General features: G+C 38.2%; 1 pseudogene; it reads left to right on the top strand.

Annotated features, from left to right (window-relative positions):
* The first annotated feature begins 3,031 nt into the window (after window positions 1-3,031).
* On the top strand, window positions 3,032-5,742 carry LOC102817076 (annotated as a pseudogene).
* Window positions 5,743-8,425: the final 2,683 nt, after the last annotated feature.

The following is an 8,425-nucleotide window of genomic DNA, read 5'->3' as shown; positions in this document are numbered from 1 at the left end:
TCATCAATTGCTCAAATGCAAACTCAGGCTGAAGCTTTAAACTAAAACAAGTCTATGAAAGTCAAAATATAAACTTGGCTCCCACCTGAATTTAGAAACAATCTCAAGAACAGATTTGATGCATTAGACACTAATGACAAAAGACCAGAATATTTGTGGAATGACACCAAGAATGTCATACAGGAAGAAAGCAAAACATCATTCAAAAGTCAGCAAAGAAAGAAAGGACCAAAATGGATGTCATAAGAGACTCTGAAACTTTTTCTTAAGTATAAGGGACCTAAAGCAAATAGAAGAAATGATGAAGTTGAAGAGTTGAACAGAAATTTTCAGAAAGAACCTCTAGAAGACAAAGTCAAGCATTACAATGAAATGTGCAAAGATATGGAGTTCGAAAACCAAACAGGAAGATGCATGGCATTTATCAAGCTGAAAAGAACTGAGGGAAAAATCCAAGCCTCAACTTGCAATATTGAAGCATTCTATGGACAAAATATTGAATGATGTTGAAATTACCAAAAGAAGATGAGAGCTACTGTACCAATAAGAATTGATCAATGTTCAGCCATTTCAAGAGGTAGCATATGATCAAGAGCTAATGGGTACTCAGCAGGAAAAACCCAAAACAAAAATGGCAGTCTGATTAGCTACTACAAGAACAAGCAACTTGTTCACCGGGGAGCCATCAAGGCAAGCAATCAAGTCCCTTAAGGCCAAACCCCCTCCAAGACTGAAACTCAAAGGGAACACATGAGCAGGCATGTAAGATTGCTGGTGACCACGTAGGTCAGCTGGTGAGTGAAAGAGGGAGAATGAAGATATGGGCTGAGTTCAACCACATTCCATAGACTCCCATCCACCTGGAGATGAGAGAGAGAAGAAGGGCTGGTTAGTACAAAGTGTGGTAAGACCTGGGGACTTCTGATTCCATGGACTTAACTTCTGTGGCTTGATAATCAGAATTCAACTAGAAGAAGATTTAAAAAAAAAAAAATGTTGATAAAGGAAACAAGTGTAAATTGCTACAATTTGATTAACTTGACCTATACTTACAAATGTAGTAGCTCAAAATACCAACTGAGAGTGAAGGAGTTTTCAGATCAAGTATCAATCCCATCCCTTCTGTACACAGGGTAGATAGGGACAGACAACTTAGACATTGGCTACATAAAATTGGGGGCTTTAAGAGCACGAAATGACTGGCTTACAAGTTTTCAAGAGGGAGTTTAGTTTCAGAGTGTGTGGAGGAAGACAGAATCCCCACTGAACAGTTTTCATCTTTGTCTAAATGGGTCTGGTGAAAGGAGATGGGGATAAGATTCTTAGATTCAATAGTGAATAATTGCTATCATGACGAATTGTGACTGTCACAACTGAAAAGTTGGAAGTTTTGTAAATAAAAAAAAAAAAGAGGGGGGTATTATTAAATCTTACAGTCCAGGAACAGAGGACCCTAGAATCATCAAGGGAGAAGAGCATGAACGGAATGTGAGACTGTATCCAGAGAAGCAGTGACACCAGAGATGGAGGCAGGGATGAGGACATGGAAAGAGGGAGTAGCTGAAGACTCTAGACTCATGGCAAGAGAAAGACTGAGTGTTGGCGGCCAGGAGGCAGGCTTACAGACTCTACACTTTGGTTGTTTAAATTGTTATATATTCCTGTGTGTTTTTGTTTATATCCCCCCCCCCAAAAAAACACAGAGAGAATAGAAACAAACACTGCTGAATGATGATGCACGGAGGAGATTGTAATTATTGCAATGAAATGATGAGTGTCAAACTGATGTTCTCCCATGTAAACTATCACTCAATTCACAATAAAAACTCAAAACAAAACAAAAAACCGGTTTGGAAAAAAAAAAAGAGCCAAGACTTCTGAAGAAAGAGGTGCATGCTGCACTAAAGGCATTGGTGAAAAAAAGGGCTCCAGGAATTGACAGAATACAAACTGAAATCTTTCAACAAACTGATGTAGCACTGAAGGTGCTCACTCATTGCTACTTAGCCAACTAATTGGAAGAGATCCATAGTTGTACCCATTCTAAAGAAAGGTGGTCCAATGGAATTTAGAAAGCATTGAGTAATATTAGTAATATCACAGGCAAGTACATCTTTGTTAAAGATAATTCTAAAATGGTTACAACAGTATAACGACAGGGAGCTACCAGAAATTTAAGATGGATTCAGAAGAGAATTTGGAATTAGGGATATCATTGCTGTCATCAGATGCATATTGACTTATAGCAGAGATTACCAGAAAGAGGTTTGCTTGTGCTGTATTGAATACGTAAAGGCATTAGACTCTGTGGATTGTATCAAGCTATGGATTGCATTGCAAAGAATGGGAATTTCAGAATAGTTAATTGATTGTGCTCGTGAAGAGCCCATACATAGACCAAGAAACAGCCATTTAAAAGACTAAGGGGGATACTTAGTGGTATCTGAGTGGGAAAGGTGTATGCCAGGGTTGTATTCTTTCGCTTACATTTACTCAATCTGTATGCTGAGCAAATAATTCAAAAAACTGGATTTTATATGAAGAAGAAGGTAACATTAGGATTGGAGGAAGACTCATTAACAGCCTGTGATATGCAGATGATACATCCTTGCTTGCTGGAGAGAAAGAGAACTTAAAATATTTAGTGATGAAGATTAAAGATTACAGTCTTCAGTATGCATTGCAAATCAACGTAATGAAAACCCTCACAATAAATAACATCATGATAAACAGAGAAAAGATTGAAGCTTCAAAGACTTTCTTGGATCCACAATCAACACTCATGGAAGCAGCAGCTAAAAAATCAAGCAATTTATTGCATTAGAAAAATCTACTGCAAAAAATCTCTTTAAAGAGCAAACATGTCACTTTGAGGACTGATGTGCATCTGACCCACACTATGGTATTTTCAATCACTACATATGCATATGAAAATTGGATAATGAATAATGAAGAACAGAGAAGAATTGATGTGTTTGAGTTATGTTGTTAGAGAAGCTATTGAAAATACATGGACTGCCAGGAGAACAAACAAATCTGTGTTAGAAAAAGTACAGCCAGAATGCTCCTCAGATGCAAGGATGATGAGTCTTTGTACTTTGGACATGTTGTCAGGAAGGACCAGTCTCTGGAGTAAGACAATATGCTCAGTAAAGTGGAGGGTCAGCAAAAAAGAGGAATGCCCTCCCAGTGAGATGGATTTACACAAGCTAAAAACACTGGGCTGAAACCTAATAATTGTGAGGATGACCCAGGACCAGGCAATGTTTCATATTATTGTGCATAGAGTCACTAGAAGTTGAAACCAATGGTAAGACACCTAACAATAACAATGCTAGCAAAGTCTAAGAGTTGATTTTACTGTTTATGTTGTTCTTAGTGCCATTGAGTTGGTTCTGATTCATTAGTGACCCTGTACAAAGTTTCTGAGGATCAGCTGATAGGTTTGAACTGCCAACCTTGTGGTTAGCAGTCTAGTGCTTATTCTACAGCACCATACATATGTTGTTGTTAAGTGTTGTTGAGTCGGTTCCAACTCATAGTGACCCTGTGACTATAAAATACATCCTAATGTTTAATATTATTGCTTATCCTTTGAATTCTAGTATAGGAAAAACTGAAGAAAATCCAAGTTTAATACTGCTATTTTCAAAACTATTACAAAATCTTGGGATGAAAAAAAATGTGAGTTAATATAAAAATGCAATATCATTTGCAATATAAGGAAGGGATTGGATAACAATATTGCTTCAGATGAAATTGATCCAACATCAATTTATATATTACAAATTTGAGATTGAAAAGTAGAAAATAGATTCAGCTTGTGTTCTGAGGTTTTCTGCCATCTCTTCTTGCTTCTACACCAATTCCTAGGCTACCACCATGTTCTCAGTCCATATCCTGCTCGGCACCTTTGACCACCAGAAGCTCCTGCTTTCTCCCATGAAAGGGCTTAGCCTGGTGGACAAGGAGAACACGCCCCCCAAACCTCAGTAGTACCAACATTCTGGCAAGCAAGGCCAGGAGGATGAGTCTCCAGGAGCCAAACACAAAAGCTCCTACTTCCACCATGGAGGATGAAGCATTGCCGGGAAAAAAATCTTCATCAACTTGTCAACTCATCACTTTGTCATCTTTCCTATTGAATACCATGATATTTGGCAGATGTACAAGAAAGCCGAGGCTTCTTTTTGGACAGCTAAGTAGGTGAATCTTTCTAAGGACATTCAGCACTGAGAAGCTCTGAAGCCTGAAGAGATATAATTCGTATCAGCAAGTGATGGCATAGTGAATGAAAACTTGGTGAGGTGATTTAGCTATGAAGTTCAGATTATAGAAGCCCAGTGTTCCAAAGTATACAGTCTCCTTATTAACACTTACATGAAAGACTCGAAGGAAAGGGAATTTCTCTTCAATACAATTGAAACAATGTCTTCTGTGAAAAAAGAAGGCAAACTGGGCCTTGTGCTGGACTGGGGAACATGTTGTAGCCTTTGCAGCAGTAGAAAGAATCTTCTTTTCTGGTTCTTTTTTCATCAACATCCTGGCTCAATAAGTGAGTATTAATGCCTGTCTCACATTTTCCAATGAACTTATTAGCAGAGATGAGGGTTTGCAATGTGACTTTGCCTGCCTAATGTTTAAACACCTGTTACACAAACCTTCAGAGCAGAGAGTAAAAGAAATCATTGTGAATGCCATTAGGGTAGGAGTTCCTTACTGAGGCTAGGGCCTGTGAAGCTTATCAGAATGAATTGCACTTGAATGAAGTGGTACATTGAATTCATGGCAGACAGACTAATGCTGGAACTGGTTTTGTTGGGGGTTTTTTAAGTTTTTATTGTGGATTGAGTGAAAGGTTACAGGGCAGATCATCAGTTTTACATTCAACAAATCATACACCTTATTTCATTACAATGATTATAATCCCCTCCATGTACCATCAGTTAACAATATTTCTCTCTATTCATTTTATCTCTTTTTTTTTTTTTCCAAACACTCAGGCATATATAATAATTTACACCACCAAAGGGCACATTCTGCAAGTCTGCCTCTTGGCCACAGGTCTCAGTTCCTCTCTTCCCATGAATCTAGAGTCTTCAGCTGTTCCCTCTCTCCAGGTCCCCATCTCTGCTTCCATCTCTAGTGTTGTTGCTTCTCTGGATAAGGTCTCACATTCCACTTGTGCTCTTCTCCCTTGATGATCCTAAGGTCCTCTGCTTCTGGACTGTAAGATTAACTACTCCCCCGTTTTTGTTACAAAAACTTCTACCTTCACAATTGTGAAAGTCACAATTAGTCATGATAATGATTACTCACTACTGAATCATAAGAATCTTACTCCATCTCTTTTTACCAGACCCATCTAGACAAGATGAAAAGTATTCAGTGGGAACTCATCTTCCCTCACACACTCTTAAACTAAACTCTCTCTTGGAAACTTGCAAGCCTTTATCACCTTTGTGCCTTTATCACCCCCTCATTTTAGATAACCAGTGTCTAAGTTGTCTGTCCCTATCTACCCTGTGTACAGAAGGGATAGCATTGATATTTGATGTGAAGATTCCTTCCCTTGGAACTGGCTTTTAACAAAGTGTTCAAAGTAGAAAATCCATTTGACTTCATGGAGAATATTTCACTGGATTGGAAGACTTCTTTAAGAAGAGAGAATGTGACTATCAGAGAATGGGAATGATATCAGGTCCTACAGAGAATTCTTTTACTTTGAATGCTGACTTCTAAATTGAAACATGAAGATGTGCTCTTTTATTTGTTTGTTTTTTTTTACTGGTTTTGCCTTCTCATCCCACTTCCACCAAAAAAAAAAAAAAAATCAGCAACTTTAAATTATCAACTAGCCATGCAATATGGATTGACCCCAAAACAGGAATAAATCTTAGTTAATGGCATCTTAGAAACTGTAGCTACCTCAGAACCAATCCTGCTTAACAATGCTAGTGGTGTCACGTAAAATGAGAAGATTTTAAGGCAAAAAAGCCTACTTGGATTTTTATGAAAACTCTCACTAGTGTTTGGTTTTGCAAGAGGTAATTGTAGAGGGCTTTCTTATAGCTGTATCAGCAGCAATCTTGGTTTTATAGAGTATGGAGACTCTCCAGCAAGTTTGATCCAGTCTGTTGGAAGATGTCAAACTCACTGCTTTCAAGTTTACTTATTAGTTAGTATATAAAACTGGCACTTTGCATATAAATATACATTATACTCTCAAAAAAAGAAAGAAAGATGTTCAAATTAGTTCAGTCATGGTTGATGAAGCAAAACTAGAACAAAACCCAATTTTTCAATTTTGGGGAACCAGAACAGAAATATTTGCAGGTCAGTGCCCTGCTGTAAATTTCTTCTAACTTTCCAAGATCACTTCATCTGAATATTTGACATGAATATCTCACTTTCCATTCCCTCATGCCTACAAAGCACCAGTACAAATTCCTGTTTATCTGCATCATTCAGCACTTGCAGTACTCCCGGTATATACCGGCTTGTGTTATGTGCGTGTGTGTGTGTGTGTGTGTGTGCATCAGTGTTGTATGTCTGAGACTGTGAACTAGTATGCTATCAACCAGCATATGGGCACTCATTTTACTCATGCTGATGACTTACCACATTGTCAGCATGCAGTTACTGTGTAATACCATAATGCTTCAGCATCAATAGTGAAGTTACTAAGCAATCTGTTGCAGCTGGCCTAACTGGCCACAGACAGGATGCAAAAACCTCTATTTTCTGGTTTGATTTGCTTCTTCTTTCCCTATCCAGCATTACAAATTGTCATCTGGTGGGTCATATTTCTAAAGATAAATGAAGGATTTTTTCTTTATGTTTCATGCAAGATAGGCCTAATTGATAAGGTTTGTCTTTTCCATCACTAAATAAGGATGTATGCCACCCTTCCATGTGAAAGGAATAGAAATTTCTCCAATTTTCAAATGTTGCCTAGAAAGTAACTATCTACTGGCTACTCTGTTGTATTACCTTTGCTTCCATTGTAGTTGTTCTTAAGTGCTATCCAGTCAGTTTCAACTCAAAGCAACCTGTCAGGGTTTCAGAGGAGCAGATGCTAAGTGTGAAGCGCCAACTTTGCAATTCAAACTGAACTTGTGGTCCAGTGCTTGTCCTCCTGCAGTGCCACATCAGGGCTCTATAATCTTGTCTAAAAGCCACAAGGTCATAAATTCAGATATGCCACATAAAAAGGGAGTCTTGGCATAGCTGCACAAAAGTACTTAGATACCATTTTAATACTTGAGACAAGTTCAAATCAATGCTTTAAGTATGCTAAAGATTCTGTCTTTAGATAACTTCTAAAAGCCAAGGTACTGACCACATGAAAGATTGTGTGGTTTTTCTTTTCTTTTTTTTTGGTGGTTGTGTTTTTGAGTGTTTAGCAAATTCCTACTGAATAAATCATGTTTTTCTTATACGTAAATTTGTTTACATATAAATTTCCTCTAATCTATCCTCTCTCAACTCTAGGATGACTTGGTCTAAGGATTTGTTGTTGTTGTTAAGTGCTGTTGAGTTGATTCTGACCCATAGTGACCCTTTATAGGGTTTCCAAGGAGCAGCTAGTGAGCTTGAACCACCAACATTGCAGTTCAAATGACTCTGCGGTCTGATGCATGAGCCCACAGTGCCACACCAGGACTCCTGTCTAAGGATACTAAACTGTAAACACCTCAAAATTAGGTGTTGAAGACAATCCCAGGACCACCAAGAAGGAAGAACATAAACGGAGTGTGAGATCCCTATCTAGAAAAGCAGCAATAACAGAGACAGTGGCAGAGGTGATGGCATGGAGAGACAGAGCAGCTTCCAGCTCTAGGCCCATGGACTGATTAAGGCTGTGTGCCTGCAGTCAGGAGGCGCTCTTGTAAAATGTGTCTTCTGGATATTTAAATGAATATGTATTTTTTGTTTTGTATGTATGCATCAAATATTTTTGCTTTGTTCATTTGTGAAAATATAAACTGTAAATGGGGAACAACAGGGAAGTAGGACGACTTGTTGCAGATTATAATCAATTAGATGAAGCAAAATGTATGATTTGCTGAATGTAAAACTGATGATCTTAGCCTGTAAACCTTCACTCACTTCACAAAAAAGAGTTTTAAAAAATAGGGGTTGAAATCCTTACCATGCTGCCTTCAGATGAGATGCAATTTGGAAATACAGGTACTTGTTTTGTTCTGTTAATGAGTCCTCAGCTTAATCATTTCTGTGTTATAATAAGACCAGAATAAACACAGAAACACAGAGGAAGACCAATGCCATGTGAGGATCATCTACAAACCACAGAACACCAAGGATCCAGGGAATGGCCATTGCTTGAGACCCTGACTTGGACTTTTAACCTCCAGAACTGTGAAAAAATAGATTTCTGTTCCTTAAAGCTACATACTTGTAG

Source organism: Chrysochloris asiatica, unplaced genomic scaffold, assembly GCF_000296735.1.
Source record: "Chrysochloris asiatica unplaced genomic scaffold, ChrAsi1.0 scaffold00027, whole genome shotgun sequence".
Lineage (NCBI taxonomy): Eukaryota > Metazoa > Chordata > Mammalia > Afrosoricida > Chrysochloridae > Chrysochloris > Chrysochloris asiatica.
The sequence above is the reverse complement of the archived record's forward strand: the minus strand, read 5'-3'. Positions and strand labels throughout refer to the sequence as shown.